Source organism: Corapipo altera, unplaced genomic scaffold (genome assembly GCF_003945725.1).
Source record: "Corapipo altera isolate COAL_440 unplaced genomic scaffold, ASM394572v1 78, whole genome shotgun sequence".
In the NCBI taxonomy this organism is placed as follows: domain Eukaryota; kingdom Metazoa; phylum Chordata; class Aves; order Passeriformes; family Pipridae; genus Corapipo; species Corapipo altera.
Genome location: NW_020884904.1, coordinates 2,413,707 through 2,435,140, shown reverse-complemented (window position 1 = coordinate 2,435,140; position 21,434 = coordinate 2,413,707). Strand labels below are relative to the sequence as shown.

At 37.7% G+C, this 21,434-nt stretch overlaps 1 long non-coding RNA gene across 1 annotated transcript; it reads left to right on the top strand.

Annotated features, from left to right (window-relative positions):
• Positions 1-7,835: 7,835 nt before the first annotated feature.
• On the top strand, positions 7,836-14,169 carry LOC113950913. The gene is made up of 4 exons (XR_003528932.1): positions 7,836-7,894; positions 8,886-8,969; positions 10,884-10,967; positions 14,039-14,169. It is a non-coding gene; the product is annotated as an uncharacterized LOC113950913 (long non-coding RNA).
• The last annotated feature ends 7,265 nt before the right edge of the window (positions 14,170-21,434 follow it).

Below are 21,434 nucleotides of genomic sequence, written 5' to 3'. Positions count from 1 at the left end.
GAAATCTGACAAAGCGAGGACAAACACCAAAGCTGAGGCTTTTGCAAGGGATTGCCCCCGTGCTGCTTCTAAGTCTTTCTGTACAGGGGAAATAAAAACATAGTGCTGGAAAATACTCTGACCCCATATCACTGTTTTCTTTTCAGTGAAGGTGCATCACCAGCCATCACCATCCTCAGCAGTTATGAGCTGATACAAAAGGCACAAGAGGATTGTGAATCTGTGCCTAAAGGCAAGTATCAAGTCACTTATACTTTGGAGTATGTGAGAACATACCTGAGTATACATTAGGTATTTTACCTTTCTTGGGGGTGTATAAATTGATTGTGGCCTTGTAAGTTGGATTTTCTCTTTTGCTTTAGCCCAGCTGATGTGCCTATAGCAACTGACTCTCTTAGGAATTCTAGTGCTGTTCTAGCAGGCTACCATTCAAATGGAGGGTTGCTTTCTAATGGACTGAGGGGAAAAGCAAAAATTGCAATGCCATTCCCTTTCCTACTGTATAGATACTTGCCCGTGCTGAGCTGAGCACAGCCCATCCCGTGGAGTCATGGGGTAAAGTGAAAAATGACAGGCAGAAAGCACTACTTTGACAGCCCCACAGAGAGTGTAGGGAACATGTGACTCACTGCAGCTCTTTGAGTTCAGTGAGTCAAATCCAGGAGCAGATGGCCTTTTTGTTTAGCTCTACGGGTGAAATGGAGGAACAGTCCATTTATGCTCTGGAGACTGCCTGGTGTGTTGATAGGAAAAAATATCTGGCATGTGTGCCTCTGTAGGACTTCTTCTTTTAAGCAATGTAGAAGGAAAAGCAATAGAAATAAGTGAATGGAATTTATATTTTTTATCTCCCTCCACCCCCACTTTGTATTTTAGGATATCTAGAACTCTTTCTTTCTGTTAATGTGCCAATAATTTTTGGTTGCCCTACTTTATCTATAGCTCAAGTGATGGAGGCTATTAGCGTTTGACAGCGAGCAGCAGAGGATACACAAGGGGGCAGCTGCAGGCAGTTTACCACAGGAAGTTTTTGGAAGCTTTCCTGGGCAGCCACCACTTCTTCATTATCTACAGTGGTGATATTTCTAGGCAGTCTGTGATGCAGATAAAATACTGACTGTGAAATGGGTTATGTACTGCCTGGCTTTTCCTGCCGGGAGAAGCTGCCGCTTGATCCAAGTGTGCTGGAGTCCTCTGTCATTCCTGCCTGCAGTACTTCTTTGTGGGGGGAGATTGAGGGGATGAGAGCTCTTAATCTTCATTTGTTAAAGTATTGTTTGACCTTCTTTCAGGTGCCATTATCCTCAGCCAAAAGACAGATGTTTTCCTGTTTGGTTTTAAACAAAAAATAGAAACCTTATAAGTGCTGTTGATTGTTGTTGGAACTTGCTGTTTACCTGACTTAGCCCTTTGTCCTAATGATCGTTGCAGTCAATTAGCAACAAGCAAAATACTCTGAGATACTACCTGTGGATTTGCATTCCAGGATAGAATGGCTTAGTTCTGAATAAGGAAGCCCATTTTAGGTTTTACTCATTCTGAACTGGAAACTTGCTAAGACACGTTGGTGGTATGCTCTATCATATGTTATATTTGTCCTAAAATGCAGATGACAACCTTTATGTCAAGGAATTCTCTAGTTAAGAAACTATTTCATGTGTTTGACTTTTTATGTTCACGTGAGTACAGATATTTGCAAACCAGATTAAAATCATGACTGTGAAAACTCAAATTTTGTCCAAAATCCAGTTATTTTTAAATGTTGTAGAGAAAAAATTAAACTGTAGTGACAGCAAGGAAAGGAAGTAAGAATATGAATGAATTAATGTCTCTCTATTCCTGTGCTGCTAAAATGTATGTGATCTTGGATCCTGCATGCATCCCAATGCTACAGCAACATGTATGAGATTGTGTCACCAGTAGGATGCTCAGAAAAGTTGAGGTTTCAGAGTTTCTGACCCTGATTCAGACTGTTTGCAAACAAGACCATACTCCTGAATACACTTAGAACTAACACAAGTGACAAGACTCATCCATTTGGAAGCAAGACTGGTTTTGTGGGGTGGAAGTAAGGGTTATTGGGCATGACTAGAATCAGCTTGAATTGTAGACATGGAGAAGATAAATCTCCATTGGGACTGAGAGAATGACGTGGCCTTAATCCTGAAGCAAACGTGAAAGGGTTTCTGTGGTCAGATCAGGGTGAACTCCCCTGATGGCACTTGGTGTGCTGCAGCCTCTCACACTGACAGATGCATCCACCCTTTGCATGGAGGTTTAGCAGTTAAGGCATCATAAGACATCTGTTCTTAATGTAAAATCCTGCAGAGATGTGAACTGAAGAATTCATCAGCAAAAATGCTGTATCCTGACTGGGCAGGCTTCTGCACTTGCCACTGATGGAGCTGGCCAGATCTGCTGTCAGAGACAGGATGTAGAGCAGATCATGTTTCAATTTGGTGGTTGCTGCAAAAGGACACCAGGATGCAGTGGCAAGTTCTCTGCTGCTTTCCTTCCTGTATGTTGTAAAACTTCTTCAGGACAAATATAAAACTAAGATGATGCATCATGTGCGATGTTGTTCCATTTTACCTTTGGTAACTGTTTGAAAAGGAGTAAATGACTTAATAGAATTAGATTCAGGGACAAAAGCATCAGAGATCTTGTCACTCTATTCCTTTCCTTTCACTGGAGTTACAAAAAGCGGTATTCAAATGTGATCTAATTATCCTCATCTATTGTTTGATAAGTTCTGCTGTCTAATTTTTGACTATCTTGTCTCTGCAAGAATGCTTACTTAATAAAAAAGCAAAATCAGAGATGGAGAAGGCTGTTAACAGCACTGTTCACACCTTCAGGGTAAGGGGCTGAGATGTTTATGCCGGTTAATTCTTCACTGTGTGTTCAACAGGATGTGAAATAGGCATACAGTGCAGTCATCTAAAAGGAAATTATTTTCTCCATTTGCTATTCTGAAAGGAAATGAGTTGGTTTTTCAGTGAATGAGGGATTCATCTGAATTTACATGCAGGGCCCTTTTTTACATAAAGCAAGTAAAATCTTGAATTATTCATGGTTTTCTCTTTTTTTTTTTCTTTTTTTCCAGTGGTTGGTTAACCTGGAAGGAAGGAAACTGGAATTTATTCTACAGGCACTCTCTCTTTATTGCTGTAATGGGAACATTGAGCTGATAATTATAGTTTTACTAATTATACTTACTCATTTGCTTAATCCTCATAAGAAGAACATTATTTAAGTCTGATTTGCTATTTGACACTGTAGCTAAGTTATGAATTGTAAGCAGTAAAGAGGTCAATTCTGTTTGTGTGATCTTCTCCCTGATTTTCTGTCAGGTTCCTGAGAGGTTCCTTCTGAAAGGAGGCTCAGTCAATTTTGAATAACTCAAACAGACTACAGACCTTGTGCTTGTACAGTACAGATATGCACCTTACAGGAAAAAAATGTAGAAGCATTTTTAGGCCTACTACTGCTTGAATATTGCTAATTTAAAGTTGTCTTGTTTTATTGCTTTGTTAGTAAAATCATAAATGTTTTTCTATCAAGTTAATTCTCATTGGTAAATGTAGAGGACTGCTCCATTTTTTTCTGCTTAGAGACAGCGTTTTCTTTTTTAAACTAAGAAAAGGACTTTTTCATTCTACACAGAGAACACAGAGCCAGACCTAAAATGCTTCTAAAGAAAGAAGGCAATCTCTTATTGGTTTAAACAGACCTTGATCAGGCTTTTTGCTCTCAAACCTCAGAATTTGAATACATTAGCAAAGTACTTATCCCAGTTCTAAGTTGTCATTGGGTTCCTGTTCTTTTGCTAGTTGAGTTAACTAGTTTTACTCACAAAGGACTGAAAGTTGAACAAAATCCCTTTCATTGCTTAAAGTTTGTGCATACACTTGTGGTTTATTTGAATGTTTTAATGTGTGCAAGATCAGAATGGCTGTCAGGGGGTAAGGCAAAGGGCAACTGATTATACAATGTCATGACTAATTGTGTAAAGTTCAGTGAATATTAATGATTCTTAAACATGCAAAACTAAAATACCCAACAAAGAATTTATGTTCCGTAAAAATCACCATTTAGTAGATATTTAAAGACAGGAAGGGTTCCATTCCTGTGACACCATCCATAGAAATCAGGCAGCTGTTACTGTGTACTGCCAGTGTTATAATATGAAGCCTTTCATTAGTTGTGACCAGAACTGATGGTGAGTGTGCAATCAATTAACTCCTGAATGTCCTCTAAGCATAAGAAGTTTCAAAGATGGTAACCACACATCAATTTCTGTGATAAATTTTTAACTCTAAAAGCTTCATTTTGCCTTTGAAAGCAGCCAAAACTTTTTAAAGGCCAGTTCTTTTAGCTGGAGTTGACCTGACCTCCTGACATCACGGGCTGGAGTGAGTGAACTGGCAGGATTGTTAAAATTTGTACAAGTGTGCTGAAACTTGCCCTCTGGGACTGCAAGGCCTGAGCTTCTTCAGAATGAGCTTCCTGTGGCACTGTCATTACTCTGTTTACTCCCTGTGGAAAAAATGCTTTATTAGTAAAGGGAATTCTGAAAATAAAAATAGTAATCCATGTCTCTGGATTGCTCTGGGTGGACAGTATTAGTATATGAACATCAGTCTGCTCATCTGATGAAAGGAGACAAGTCCATGGTTCATTATTTAATAAAGCATGTGGTTTTTGTCAGTAACTTTGAGGCTGTTTCTCAAGAATCTTGAATTCATATTGACTTGTATCATATTAGGTAGGCAGACTTCTATTTTCTCACTGAGAAATTTCCCTCCTAAGAAAACTAGCTGAATAACCACTGGGTTGCTTGCTTTCTACCAGTCATAATTCACATCTTCCCACTTGCTTGGGTATGGCAGTTGTCTAATTGTCTGTTTTAAAATGGATTGTATTTATTATGCTTCATATGTTAATCGAAATGCTTCTTGCATTCACACTTGGGAACATTATTGCTTCACTTTTTTCATAAATGATTTATCAACTCTGTTCATGCTTGCATATTCTTTATCATGTTTCCCAAAAGATTTTTTCCAGAATCCTCTTTTGAGAAGGACCACAGGAAGAAAATGAATGAAGCTTAATATTTGACCAGGAATTTAAGTCTTTTAAGAAACATTTTGTAGCCACTGGCACATCCTTAGTAGTTTCAGAGGGAAAATGAAGAAGGTAGCTGACCTGAGTCAGTATCTTGTAATATGCACTGAAAAGTAGAGACTCAGGAAACCAGCCCAGTTCCTAGGGAATCTTCAGAATGCGTGACAGCAGTGCTTAGACTTGACAGGACTTTTCTCAACTTTGAGACTTGCATGACCCTCAGAAGCTTTTACTTCTTACTGGCTTATGTGTCCTGATTTGTTACAACTGCTAGTGTAATCCTACTGGACGTTTATCCTGCTTTATGCTCTACGTGGTTGTTGTACAGTTTTTGCTGCTACAAGAAAATACTCCAGTGATGTCCATGGGTCCTTCTGCATACAGAAAGACTTCTGAGTGTGTGACATAATATAGAACTAAGAAGAAAGTTGCCATTTTCTGAAGATGTATCTTCAGAATTAATGTCATTACTCTAGCATGTACTTTCTACTGGCTTGTATTCCTTCTTGTGGAATAATTTCTCACCTTTTACCAGGAGAAAGCCAAAGCAGTCATTTGTTAAACCTCATAGAAGGGATTGGTGTCAGAGCAATATTCAAAATTTTACATGACTTGTCACTCAGACTGACATGTGCCACCTCTCTTCACAGAAATCAGGCTGAGAGTTGTGCTGGGCATGCTGTCAAAATGGCACAGCCTCTGCCTTTTTGATGGCACTGTCCATGATACTGAGAGCTGGGAGAACAACTACAGGTCACTGGGGGAGTGATGTGGGCTCAGAGTTCTTTTGGGTATCAATTTGCATTGCTGTATGCACTAAAGTGTAGTGTGTTTTTTTTCCTCCTGGAAGTGTGAGCCTGGGATGGGCAAGTGGCATGAACTTCATTGTGTGCAAAGGTACAGGGTGGACATGGGGTCCTGGAACCATAATGGAGTGCAGGATATCAACCCCCCCAGCCCTCATTTGCATCTCACTGCTTGATAGTGTAAATACACCCAGTGTCCTGGAATTTCTAAAGGGTGGTGATTTCAGAATATAGAATCAGAGTAAGGTTGGAAAAGACCTCCAAAATCAAGTCCAGGTTCAACCTATGTGAACAAAAATGAATTGTAATGGAAACTTTGCTGCATTTAAATTATATGAATACTTCATTCTGTTTTTCATATTGCAGCTGAATTACTTTAGGACTTGGAGTGCTGCAAGTGTACATATTTTCTTCCAAGAGCCCGAAGTGAAAGAAACTGGGACTGAGTTTTGAAATAGCTTTGATCCAACAGCCATGGCAATATTCTGTGGGACAAATTAGAACAAAAAAAACCCCTTAGCTTTTCAACACTGTGGTGACAGTACTAATCAATAGGAAAGGGTATTGAGACACCCCATAGGACAAGCTTTGCTTTTCTATATTAATGTGTATAGAGCTTTATTCCTTAGGTAGGTCAGTGCATGTACATCAAGTCTCAGACCACAGGACACAGATATGCATCTTTCCTCCACTAATTTTGATTAAAATACCCTTACAACAAATAGCCAATACAAGGAAATATTTTTTAGCTTTGTCTTGTGTTTCCATATTTCAGTTTCTCCCTGTTTTGTTTTGTGGTTTGGGTTTTTTTTCCCCCCAATTTTCTTCAGTATTTTCCACAATCCTGCTGCCTTATGTTCCATTTTGTTGTTCTCACCACCTGTTCTCAGCTCATCTCCATTCAAGTCATCATTTATTCTTGCGTGCTCCTTCCTCCCCTGTACTCTTCTCATTTCTTCTCTGCTTTTTCTTTTTCTGTCTCTACTTCTGGTTTAAGTAGAGAGAAATTCATACTTCCTGGTTGTGGCTCAGTATGAATTTTAAGTTGATAGCATCCTTTTGAACACCATTCCAGATCTAGATGTGCCAGCTTTTTCTCTTGCAGTAGGGATTGTCAGTGCTGCAGAAGCTTTAACAGAAAGTTCACACTCGAGCATTATTAAAATAACTCACCTAATGGATCACCTCTCAGGAGAGATGATGCTAAAAGTAATGCAGGCAACTAATCTGTGCAAGAAAGGTAAAAGATCCAAGAGAATTAAATTAATAGCATCATTAAAAAAATAAAATTCTGCTTCAGTGCCTTTAATTTGTAATGAAAGCAGGTTAATGATAATGTAGGCAAAGGGCTAGATATAATTGGTTTCTCTTTTAATTAAAACCCTTGCAATGAGTACAAAGCCATAGAAGTATACCAGATCAGAAAAGCTCAAAGTATTCATGCTTTGCTTATTCACAGAACAGGAACATCAAGTCAGAGAATCTGTTCCTTATTACCTTGGTGCTCCTTGACACAAGGCTTGTTTCCTCAGTTTGCCCATGAACAAATTCTGGGAGAAGGAGAATTATACTTCAAGGAGTAGCATAATTTCTGAGATATTCTTTAGAGGCCTAATTCTTAGACAATTCTGGATTGCTGCCTTTTCATGGCATCCTATTCTGTGGCTTCACTTCTGGTGAATTCACTTTATATCTTACCACCAATCAGAGCTGATTAGCAAAAGTAAACATAGGAGAACCTAATGATGGTTGATCTTTAAGCCTCTCTTTATGAATATGCATGGGAATTGCTGTGTGGATGTATGGTTTATTTTATATTTTCAGGATTTAAACTCTGCCTTGAATTTTTATAGCATCCTTGAATAACAGCACATACTTCTATGTGTCAGAGATCTGGGATCTTCTCAGAGCAACAATTTCATAAGCTGTGGGCTTAAGCTCTTAAAATAATTAAAAACAAGGTATTTGTGCACAAGGGGGAGAACTTGTGTTTTAGTAGTTACCCTCTTCTAGTATTTTAGAGCTCCTGTAGCTTTGCTCATCTCCTGAGCTACATCCAGGAAAGAGAAACAGGTATCTTAGAATTATATGAAAAAATATCAGAAGAAGGAAAGATTAAGTCTACTTCTAATCTTTTATGTTGATCATGCTGTTGTGAGAGGAAGCTCCTGATGATACTGGTTTGGTTATCAGGTTATTTATGGTTCTCTGAGAGGCATCTGCAGCTACAGCAAGCTTGATGGATAAATGGACCTTTAAAAAAACTTAAATGTTTGGGTCTGTGTGCAGGCACACAGGTGTATGTATGGGGAAAATGATCTAGTAATACTGTATGACCAAATAAATTTTTTATCCACAAGACAGAAACCAAAACTTTTTAATAATTCTCCTGCAAATCTCTCCTTTTAGAAATGGACATTGAGGCTACAGAGAATAAGGTTAAACGCATAAAGTGGTACCCTGTTAAATCAAAACAACTGCAGTACTTGAAAAACAAGTTACTCTAAAATTGAATAACATTCTAAAAAAAAATTAAAAATCTGTCAAATATTTATACTCTAGTACATGTAACAGTCCCTGCAGAAAGGTTCCTATTATTGTTTTCAGTTTTTCAAAGGGGCTTTTAGGCATCTAGATGTGTATCTTCTGCTTTTAGTCATATTTAGGAATTGGTGGAAAGAAATGTGTTTGTACAGTTTGGTGGTACCAAGGAATTGGGATTTCACATATGAGTGCTTGACTGAATCAAATCTTTTGAAGTAGTTTATACTTTCTAAAATGTTAGCAAATGCTAGCTTTGTGCTGATGGAAGCTAGATCTTTGATTAACAGCTTCTTAAGAACATAAACTGTTAAGGCTTTTCTTTTCTTAAGGTATGAAGTCAGTATCACCATGTTATAACTGCAGCACAAGAGCAGACATTAAATTTTTTATTGACGTATTTTTTTTTAGGTACTTGGAAGATGATCTGTCTCCATTCAATAAAACTGGCTACTACTGTGGAGGAAAAATAAACATCCACAAGTATTTAGGCAGGTATGAGTAAGATTGCTTACAGGTTGTAAGTGTAGAGCAGCTGGTCCAAGTGTCCTCTTGCACTTCACCTGCCCTGAAAATAGCTTTTCCCATTCTCACAGTGCATCAGCATCTCCAGTATCCAGTTCATGCTCTCCATATTTTCTGCTTCTTTTTCTGAACATTTGAGTACATTAAGTATGAGTAGCTTAACTTCACATTTTTTTCTGACTGCTAGGAGGCAGACCTGGGAGTTGGAACTTCTATACAAACATCTATTCATAAACTCTTGGGAAATTAGTCTATTATAAAAGCTTTTGTTACTGATGTGACATGGTTTAATGTTGTTTTTGAATATTTTAAGAAGTATTTCTGCATTAGAGATGCATTGGAGTAACACTGACAAGTTTCTACATAGTCCATCAGCTGTAGAATATGTTCTAATTCTTATCAAATACTCAGATTTTATTGCAGAATAAAAATGTCTTAATGATGTAGTTTGTCTATACCTACTGTGTCTGTGACAAAATTTACAAATCTTTAGAAGTTGTTTAAATGAGAATATTCTTCTGAGATGTAAAGGAACTGCCTATACTGAAAGCTAAGCCAATTCCTATTGTTTGAAATATCTTTTTTCTACTGTGCAGAAGTTCAAAGGTGTTTGTACTGACAAAGCAGTTATTTGGGATGAGCCTATCTCCTGAAATTTTTGATATCTTTCCCTTTCCTACAGACATGGAAGTTTTCTTCCCTTTCACATGACATCTACCAGCCTGCAGGTCTCTACGTGACTTGTTTCTCAAGCAGTGTAGTCAATGTTGTCTGTCCCAAAGGGTGTGTGAGGAGAGGGCAGTGAGGGCAATCTAAAACTTGTGCAGAGTCAGGAAAAACACTGTAACAATTCCTATAGATCCGTTCCCCTCCATTTTCCCTTCCCCTGCCTCCCCAATGCACACTGGAACACTTCACCACTAAGAAATGTTGGCTGTTCACAGCCATGTTTCCTGGTACACCAGGGCTGTTTTCTTTTTCCAAAACCACACGTTTTTAGGAACTTGCTCTGCTTTTCAGGCAGGCAGCGAGAACAGTCTCAGTGGATGGTGGCATTCAGGCTTTTTAGTGCCCTGTCCTGTAAAGGTACCAGGGTTAGCTCAGAGCTGTCCTTTATGCTTGTAGCAGTCATGGTCTCAGTGTTTGAACAAACAACTATGAAGAGAAGCTTCCTTTGGCTGTCATGGTCATTTGGCTCTTCTGCTTCCAAAATCTGGACTAGTATTTTGGAGACATACCAGAGAATTTGGGGACTTTGACAGCTGGGTTTGAGTGATTTAGTAGGAGCAATTAGGAGTTCTGCTCTCACCCTTATGTATTCCAGTCCTTGCCAGAAGTTCCAGCCCCAGAGAGGAGCTGTGTGCCAGCACTTCTGCCACTCTCATTCACAGAGTAACATTGCAGCTGAAGTTAAGTTGGTATGAATGTGCAGGGAACTATTGTGGTCTTGGTCAATAAGGAATAAGAGAGAGAAAGTAAAGTGAAAGAAAAAAGGATTGGAGCAGGACAGAAAATGGAATGCTGATAAGCACTAATGTTGATGTTGGCAAAGAGGTGATGTAATTGCATTTTAATAAGTGACATTTAGGGGTTATGAAATATCTGCAGAAAATATCAGAGAAATAATTGAAGCAGACATTTTTCAGTTCTGGTGATCTGTAAACATAAGATCCAATACTCCATGGTTTGTGCAAAAATAAATTTGTGCTTCTTTGTATAATACAGATCTAATGATGAGCTGACTTTCATATTGTACGACATATACTTTTGATACATAGTTGTACAGACTGAGAGATTTATATTCTCAATTTAAAACTTCTAGTAGCTTTAGATTTCTTCCCGTGCTTGTCCCTGTCTAATTCATGTTGTTTCTTTGCCTCGCAGAGACTCATTCCTCATTAAAGATGATACAACTCTGTAAATATTCACGTATGACTAGTTCCTCAGAGACAATGAAATAAGAAGAAGGTAAATGAAAAAAAACTCTTTATCAAGCTAAGTAACAGCCAGACTTAACTTAAGAATTGGAAATGATTTTTTGGGAACTTGCTGCTCTGAGCTGTTGACAGTCTGGATGCACCAGCTTCTTGCTCACTGCCAGTAATGGCAGCAGAAATTTAAGAATAATTGAAATGAAATGAAGAAAGTTCCCAAACATTCACAAGAAAAAAAAAAGCAAAATCACATATACCTTTTACATCTGAATTATTTCAGACTCATTTATTTTCCATTTTATTTCATGGTAAGATGAATTCTCCTTGCTTCCTCTCCTTCCAATTTATAGTGTATCCTAAATTGTATCCTTTTTTCAATGCCTCTGGACAAATCTTATAGATTTGGGTGAGAAACAAATACAATTATTGTTGAATCAGTCTGTGGGAGCAGATGATATTTTATAATACACAATTGATGACACAAACTTGACCTTTTTTCAGTGCTAATTTAGCTGACCACAGCTAGATGGTCAGAATGAGCATTGTCTCTCACCATTTTCAGGAACTGGGATCTATTCCTTATTTTCTAAGGGATGAAGACTGTAACAAAGCAATAGGTCTGGAATACTGTCCTATGTGCATTAAATTTGTTCAAGGGAAATATAGAGCTATGGTAAAGCTTTTATGTAAGCCCTGAATTTAGTTTGTGTTCGCAGACATTCCAAGTTTCTGGGATACACTTAAAAACAGTATATATCTTCACCTTTCTGTTATTTTAAGAAATACTTCTGTCCAATTGTCTATACATAACACGGAAAGAATGCATTTCCCTCACAGTCACAGCAGCAGGGAGCCATTTAATGGCTGTTCCTGCTAGGGTGTGCAGTATTATTTTGGAAATGTAAAAGAGTCATTTGGTTTTGTGCTATTTTGTTGATACTGAAGGAAAATGCCCTTTCTGAGACAGATTATGCCTTCTTTGTGTACCCCTGTTAATGTCCCCTCAGTCTTCCTTTAGTGTACTTTCACTGTATTACTCTAATCTGGAATTTTTCATCTTGCTCCTGGCACTGCTGAGAAATGAAAATACTCAGAATTCATGTGGCATCTTAGTTACCTGCGTGTTGTTTGGATATCAGGATATATCCCATAGGCCTGTCTGAACACTGAGGATAATATAGGAAAGAAAATGTAGGTGTGTGGAGTGCACATCTGGGGAATTCTGGAGTAGTAAGTAATGCTATTTGCCACTGCTTTCTGTAACTCATCACTGTAATACCATTCAAAGAGACGTTATTTATGTTTAAACCTTGCTAATAATGTAAATTTTGCCCAAGAAAAGAATGCAGTTTATCCATAACTGTTCTGAAGCTTTTCTTCTTCACAAACTGAAATTCTTAATAATTCTAAAGTATTTTTTCTGCTTTTCCCTAAGCTCTTTAAAATTCATCCATTCCTACTTTATGGTCAGATCCATAGAATGGTGTGTAACTGAAACCGTAGCTGGGTGTTCAGAACTGAACTAGTTTACACCTTTTCAAAAAATATAGATATTTACTATCTTTTGTTGGCTTGTGAATCATTGCTCCTGGTACACTTCTGAGAAACTTAACATGAGCTTCTTATTTCATGCATATATCACTGTAAATCAGTCTGTGCTTATCTGTAGACAAAACCATAGGTTTAGTTATGTTTTCAGATTTTTTCGGTTAATATGTTAAAGGTATGTAGGGCTGAGCAAATAGGCTCTGTTTTCACGTACATTAAAAGTTTACCAATGTGAGGAAAAATGAAGGACAAAGGCAGTACAAAAATTTTGTGAAATGAACTGTAACAATGGAAAAGATAATTTATTTGAATGTCACCAGATAGCAAGATAAAAAACAAAGTGAAAGCAAGGACTTGTATTTCATTTTCTAATGATTTCAGCAAGGTCAGAATGGTAGAGGAACAATAAAGATTTAGGTAAATCATATAATTTATTTATTTATATTCTTGGCACGTGTTGCAAAATATACCTCCTCTCCAATTGATGTGGCAGTTCTGCACTGGAAACTTGTGCTCCTGTTGAGCAGAAAGTGAGCTCATGCAGAGGTTGCAGGGCAGAGGTGCAGCAAAATAGCTTAGATGCTGTTCCTGCTGATGCTTTCTTCTACATAACTTTTTAAGTAAATTAACTGTCTATCAAAGCCATGTGGTTTTGGAGAACTATGTGGTTTTAAAGAACTCTAACCACAAATTTAAAAAAATTAGTATTCTATATTTTGAGTGGCTGTTTTGTGGTTCTTTGGCTCACATGCCCTTATGCTACTTAATGAGACTGTAAATGAGAACAATAGGGAATGACCAGCAGCTGAAGTTAAGAATTGACAAAAAGTCACAGTAATAACATTTACTGCCATCTCTAAGAGATTCTGGCTCCCCTTTCTTGTGGCAGAGAGAGAAACAAATGTAGGGTGTGCCTTTTCTTGCTCTCATTTGTTTGACATGAGCATCACAAGTTTATTTTGTGCTCACCATCTTAACATGTACTATTGGCAGCTCTTTTCTTTAAAAGAAAAAAATTCATCTATCTGTCCTTCAAACTACTAAACTGCTAAGTAAAGGCAAGTCAGATATGGGAAACTGCTTAGATTTAAATATATTCCTGAAGGAAAAGCTGAAGAAATCCAGGACTAGGAAGCTGACTAAAGGAGGATAGCACTTAGCTGCTCATATGGTTCCCACAGATGATTAAAAAGCAGATGGCTTTGTGAGCTAACAGCCTGGTTCCTCTGGGTGTATGCTATTAAGCAAAAGTGTCCTGGGAAAGGAAAAGGAAACTTAAGCCTCTTTTCCCTGGACTGCAAGTGCCTGCCACTGAGCCAAGTGTGATTTTATTCAATCCGAGTATTGGCTTGGGTTTCTGAAAAGAAGTTTTGGAAGCCTGCCTCGTTCATCAAAAATAATGTACGGTGCCACCACAGAGGCAAGAGGGATTCTCATTATTGTTTCTTGCATTTTATGATGTTGGCACTCTTCCTGAAATAATTTAAGAATTGCAGACAATAATATTTTAGATTTTATAAAAATAGATCTCATCAATGAAATCTGTATTTTATCTAGGTTTTGGTAATGTGCTTCTTCTTCAGTAAATACATCTTTCTCTGGAAACTAAATCCTTCCTCTGGACAAGCATCACTACGTCAAGCAATTCTGTACAAAACTGAAGTACAGCAATTATCAAGAAATTAATAAAATAATGTGAATGCTCTTATAAACTTCTATGGACTATTGCAGATAAGGTCCTCCCTCAGCCTCCTTTTCTCTAGGCTAAACACTCCCACTCCCTCAGCTGCTCCTCATCAGACCCTTCACCAACTCCATTGCCCTTCTCTGGACTCGCTCCAGCACCTCGGTGTCTTTCTCAGCAAGGGACCCAAAACTGGACACAGGATTTGAGGTGTGGCCTCACCAGTGCCTAGGACAGAGGGACAGTCACTGCCCTGGTCCTATGACCACACTGTTACTGATCCAAGCCAGGATGTCATTGGCCTTGTTGGCCACCTGGGCACACACTGGCTCATGTTCAGCTGCTGTCAACCAGCACCCCCAGGTCCTTTTTCAGCATGTAGCTTCATCCCTAGATACATCCCTAGATACATGGCTGCTTAGGGGAGAGGGAGCCTGACAAATGCAGATTTACAAGGGTTTCCTTTTCTGGTTCTACAAATATGTCTCATACTAAGAAACTGAGAAAGAAGAAAACCTTCTACATACTTTGAACCTGCGAGTAGTCTGAGAGTAAAACTATTTAACCTAATGACAACAGGCATGAGTATGTTAATTACAAATGGTCACTGGCTGAAAACAAACCATGGAAATAAGCAATAAGGCAAGCTTTAAATGCTTTAAACTTAAGAGGTAAAATTCTTTAGAGTCTCTTATACCCTGACTGAGAGTGTCAGCGTTTTTAAAAATTGAACTGAAGCTGGTATTTTGGGAGATCAGGGAGTAAGATGCTGAAGATTACTGAATCAGAGATTCAGTGATGGTTCCTGAGGTGATAAAAGGGAAAAACGTTTTCATTCTGTGTCATTTAAGAAAATATGAATGACTCTGTTGTGCCAGGCTGCAAGTTCATGGACCTGTGCATCTGTGACCAAAATTGAAGGCTGTAAGAATAAGCAGAAGCTGTAGTAAAACCTCTGATTCCTCTCCCAGCCTTCAGTGATTTGCATGATTTATATAATTTCAGTAATTTTCAGTGGCTTTCCATTTAATGATTGTGTTCAATCTCATGTAAACCTTGTTCTGGACCTTTAATATGCAACATGATTGCTAAAATTAACAGCCTGTTAAGTAGCAACTTGTTAATGGCTCAGGCCATTGTCTGAGGCTGGTGGTGTAAGTGAAAAAGATTACACTGACATTTGGTACTGTGCCCACTTACTTCAACAGAGAACCTTCCTTGGTGTTCTTAAAAAGATTCAGTAGAAACAAGGATCACTCAAAATACTTATTTTGAGATGAGGAGATCACTTCTGTCATGAAAATTATACGATCTCTCCATAAATCACACAATACAGACCTTGTATGTTGAAAAGTCTGATGAATTTGCTTTCGTGATTAACAGTAGAGAATGTAAAACCAAATAAACTTCATAAATTCCTCGAAGAGAAATTAAAAAAAGTCATGGAATTGTTGCAAACTTTTTTTTTTTTTTTTTTTTAAACCCATGGAGTTGTACTCTACTTTTAAGTACTGCTTTTATTGAGAATGCCAGTATGTTTTAAGTAACTCCCTGGAAGTCCTCAGTTCATCTATCACTAACGGTGATCCTGGTTTCCTTTCTGGGTGAGGCAGTTTGCCATTCTGACATCTGTAATAGTGCCAGAGACAAGGTGCTGCTCTGAAAGTATTTGTCTCTCTTGAACTAAATAATAGTGGGGACAATTTGGAATTTCTCAACAGTAGTATTATTTAGTGTATAATGTTACCAAGAAGGAAGCCTGGGCGGACATTTGTGGGTTCCTTCAGTTCAAGGATTTATCATTCAGCCTCTGTCTCACCCTGTGTGTGTTATGAGCACAACACTCCACTGCCTTTTCCTTGTTATTGTTAATATTAGAGAACAGACTCCTGGAAAGAGAAGCTAGAAACAACTAAGTCTTGTTAAAAAATAGCTCTTTGGGCAATCAGACCACAAAATTAAAGGAAAGGAGAAAGGAGGGAAAAAGTAGCAAAGACACATTGAGGGCCAATAATATGATCAGTGTGTGAAATGGAAATGAAAGCTGGAATTTTAACTGAAGTTCTATTTTTGTTTTCTGTTTTCCTGCCTACTGTTTTCATCTTTGTCATCAAAACATCAAACATGCTCCACTTCAGTCACTCTGTAACTGTGGTAGCCAAGGAAGGGTGTGTTTTTAACAAAAAATAGCAAACATTGTTTTTGATACATTGCTGGAGCTGGAATAATTCATTAAAGAGTGGACCTGTTGGCCTCAAACTGTAAGTACTATGTGTGATTTGATGACCCTTTTATTCTGTACCCTATGAAGGTCAACAGTACTGAATCATTTATCTCTGAAAACGTATAAAGGACACAGAGTTCAGAATACAGGTGATAGTACAAGCAGAGTGCATAATCATAGCATAGAAAACCCCATAATAAACAGGTTCTAACAGATTGTAACGTAGCTGATGAAATAGCAATAGTTACTTGCAAGAAACCTTTTAGTACCCGGGTTTACTCAGTATTCAGAACCTTATTTATTGTAGAAGTTAGGTCAGTTGTAGTAGCTGCAAATTCTTGTGAATTTTAGATTTTGAATTGGATTTTATCCTAAATGGACTAGCAGTAATTATTTTCTACTGCAGTTGGGTAAATTCCTGTCTTCTCCAGTCCAATAATTCAAAATGGCATAATCTCTCCGCCATCATCCCTGAGTTAGTTTTGCAAGCTGAATTATTCAAATGTAGTAGAAGATAACTCCCCTGGACTGATGAAATACACTGGAGTATGAGAATGTCCCTATCAATTTATAAATTTACTATGCAGTGTTATAATCTGTATTTTGGATTTTTAGGATTTTTCTGTTTGTAGTGCTTTCTCCTGGGAGTTCCCTTCATCAGGAATTCCATTTTTCATGTTCAGAGCAATAATAAATGTTTCAGTAGGACTAGATAAGCTGGAGGGATTTGTCTGGAGCCAGATTTGATGACAAAACTCTAGATAACACAGTTTTCATCAATTTTTTTCTCTGCTAGGACATTTAAGTAAATAGAATAAAACAGATTTTCTGGACTTCTTCATAAGAAAAGCTAAATAAAATTAAGGAGTTGGAATTCTGAGGTTGCTTTGTATTTTCTTTTCTACTACTTTCAAGATATTGATGTCAAATTTTCTTAGCTGTCTACGGCAAAATTCTGTGTTAATTTTAAGATTTTTTTAGGAGTGTATGCAAACACATTATGAACCCTGTGACTTTCAGAAGTTATGTGGAAACATGGAAGTAACTTAATTTAAATCTCATTTTCTGAAGTGTCCTTGGCAATGACCTTACAAAGCCATCTGTGATAGCATGTCTCACTTTCATAAAGTCCAGAAGAGTCAGCACTGTGGTGTAGAGCTCTGTTAAATCCCCTTCTTGGTGTCTCTGTCAGTGAAGTGGGTCAAGGGGTGACAGAAGGAAGTATTCTGCATATATTCAGGATGTAAAAGTCTTGGTGTGCAGTTGTTTCTGGTATTCATCTTACAGTGCACTGCAGGGAAAAATCCTATCATACATATGGTTCAGCAGTTGGAGTAGGGAGCAGAGGATACTTGCCCATGATGCTGGGATTTAGATGAAATTCTGCCATGTGGAAATAAATCTTCACAGGAAACACCTGATGCTCCTGAAACATGTTTAGAACAACGTTTGTGCCAACTAAAGTCAGCTGCCATTTTGAGTTCACACTGGGCAAAATTGTTTATCCTAACATAAACCATTTGACTGATTGATTTCGCAAATCCTTTTACTGTTTCTTTACATTTAATTTTGTTTCTTTGCCTCTCCTGAACAGTCATAGGTTTCCCTGCCTATGAAATTCCAATATTAATTTTAATGAAATGAACATAAAGCATAACATCACTTTTAATAGGTAGATACCCAAAATTACATACCTGGCTATTTTTAACTGACATATGTGCTTTTCACAATAACTTATTTAGATTTCTAAGTAAGATGGCAAATTCTAATCAGTAGTCAGTTTTATTCTGTTTGACTCCTGAGGAAGGGAATTTGCTGTGTAAAAACTTCTATGAGCTGTTATCCAAACAAGCTACATGACATGGTTACAACACGCCATTATTGCCCGATAACTTCTTGTATTTCATATTTGTCAAGATTCCTACCTTCATATTCGCTTAGCAGTCTGTGTTACCATTGCAATACTTAAAGAAAACTCTTCCATTTCTACCCTGGAGCCTTAATTATATTTAGGCCTTGAGCCAGAGATAAGCCTGTGCTAGCAAAGTGTATCTTGGAAACATTATCAGAATGGTGTTAACTTGGTTCATGTATTACATGTGATGCAGGCAAACCCAGCAACTTTCTTCCCCAGAGCAAGTGATTATCTTTATCTGATCCATTCTCCAAAGAATGGCCACATCCAAGAGCTATTTGATAACCACTGAAAGGGATTTTTAATTTACAAGTCCAAGTTTCCAATTCAACAAAAGATGTTTAATGTGTATAACTAAAATCAATGGGACAATTCCATCATTGCAAACAGGTGTTTGCTGGACTGAGGCTCAAAAACTTAATGTAAGTATTTCGAAAGGTGTGGATTTTCCCCTGACTTGTATGAATTACATGGGAAAAAAGATTAATATCTAAATTTTAACAGCCATATTACCTTGATCATCATGTGCAGATATACTTGCATATTTTGATTGTTCTTGATGGCAGCATAGCAATGTATTAGTACATAATTTGTAAAAAAAGGGAAATTTCATTGCTTAAGCTTTCACTTTGTTTTTGTTGGGGAAAAAATACTTCAGTGTCTATGGAGGTTATAGTGAATTACACTGTGGGTACAAATGTCACTTGCAGAGAGTTTCTTCTCGAGCACCTACAGCAAGGGCGAGACTGTATATGGACAGTTCTTACCAAATGCTGCTTTTCCATCTAGGCTGGAATAAGACTGATGGATGGGCATAGTAAAGTGAAGAGAATGCTCTTTTCTCCTGTGCACTCACCAAGGTTTCTGTCCATCAGATCAGACAGAGCAAAAAGGTTCAGATGAATGTTGTCTCACCATCACCGAGTGTAAGGTGGCATGTGAGGGAAAAAGATGGACTGCAATCATAAAGCCTGCTCTTGTTTTTGGATGTTAAATGGTGGGGAGATGGGAGAGGGAGAAGAATGGAAGACAGAGGAATTTTGGTTTGATTTTACCAAAAATAGATAAAATGTAGGCTTCTTGGTCTGAACCATTTTCCATCAATGTAGATGGAAGGCACGGGGCTGGATGTGTTTCACAGCCTTCAGCCAGGAATGATGTGAAGTATCTGTTTGCATATTAACTAAATCTTGTAGGGTAAGAGAAGCCTGGTGATCTAACTTAAGTACACATGTAAGTGTTTGGGAAATACGTGAGTTTTCCCTTTTTCTGTTTTCCAACTAATGTGATGATTGTGATATGTTCTTAAAATTTTCAAATACGTTTTTTTGTTTGCTTTTGGCTTGCCCACATTGGTGAGTGATTTCAGAACAACTGATTGGCCCTGAAGTGTTCCATTCTGTGGAGCAGTGATGTCAAATGTGGTATGACTGCATTTTCTTGAGATGACTGGCCTTCATGTTTCTCTTCCTCGGGACAACCAGAAGGTAAGAAAAGCTGTCTCTACCCAGCTGCCCAACTGACACATGAAACTGAGAGTTTAGGGGTTGATAAAGAGGAAGATATCTTTCACTGTGTGCCAGGAAAGCTTTCTGTGCCTCTTAAGATATATATGGAAGTACCTGGTGAGACTCAGGGTTGTAAAATAATGTTTAATATAGGGTGTTCACTGAACCCAGAGAACATTCCTCCAATGTGCCTTACAAGATGGCTTTTGTATTTCCTGCTCCCTCTGAAGGGCTTTTCAAGGAAAAGAAGTAATTTGACACAAAGGAAAGCTGTGATGAGGTAATTAGTAGAGGAAAAAGGATGGATTCAGTAATGTTTTGATTAAAATCATAAAATTAATTTGTAATATATTTTCCAGTACTTAATTTTAAACCCAGTTCCGATTTTTCTGGCATATGGTTCCTTGGAAAAAAATGTTGATTTTACAGGCATGTATCTTATGTCACTCCATCAATATTTGAATGGAGACTAGACAGGTGAGCCAGCTGGCAAGAAACAAGGACATCAAGCTGGTTTGCTGGGAGGCTCCATGGTTATCCAGAAGTCATTCCCTAGCTAGCAGCTGTGCAGGCTGTCCGGGGCTGCAAGTTGTCTTGTTGTCTTGATGGTTGCCTGGCTGGCAGGGGCTCTGTGGCTGCCCAGGTGCACAGCAATGAGACTTACCAAGGGGTAATTTTTCGTACCTCAGATTTTCTTTGTCTGAGGGATTGTTTTGATTGTGAAACCAGCACAGGTACATGCTTAAAATGCAGTAAAATTAAATGTTTTTTTAAAAGCTGATAGGTTAAAGACAAGTAAAGGTGTACGAATAGCATTAAAAAATAACTAGTTTCTTCAATTAGAAATACCTTCTTGTGGGTTTGGTGAATTTTGCTTATTCTGGCAGTGTGCTTTTCTGGTGTCATTAGACTTTTTGTGGCTAAGAGCACAATATATTTAAAGGAACTAGAGTTACTAAAAAAGACATTACAAAAATTATATGACTAGTACCACTGAAACCAATACACTGAGTCATAATCCTACAACAGCTGTGGATATATGTGTGTATATATATATACACACACATATATACACTAATGCTTCCTTGTGTTAGATTCAGGGAGTTCAAATTATATAACAGGTGTAAGTGACACAGGAAAAAAAAAGATGCTAAGCCTTGTAATCACATAGGATACATAGGGAATTCTTTGACAAAGAAACACAATATTTATGCTGCTCTTTTAATTGTTTCATTTCATCTAACTAAAGAAATTCACATGGTTTGTAGTGAACATTTTTAAAAGATAAAAGTGGAATTCTTTCAATACTGGCTAAAATTTCCTAATGTTGCATAAAAAAATATGTGTTAAAATTGATTCTGCTTTTCTCTGCTTTGTTAAATCTTTGAAATTGAATATATATGCATGTCTCCATCTTCAAGTGGAGATAGATATATATATATATATATATGTAGATGTATATGTGCTTTGTCTGCTGGAATAGCTTGCAAAGAAAATTGTGCCTGTTCTTATTTAAATATACAAATTGAATTCTCTTTCCTTTTAATTTGAAGGAATTAGTGCTGCTCCAGTAGTCATAGAAACTGCAAATAAGAACTGTGTGTTGAATATAACCATCGGTA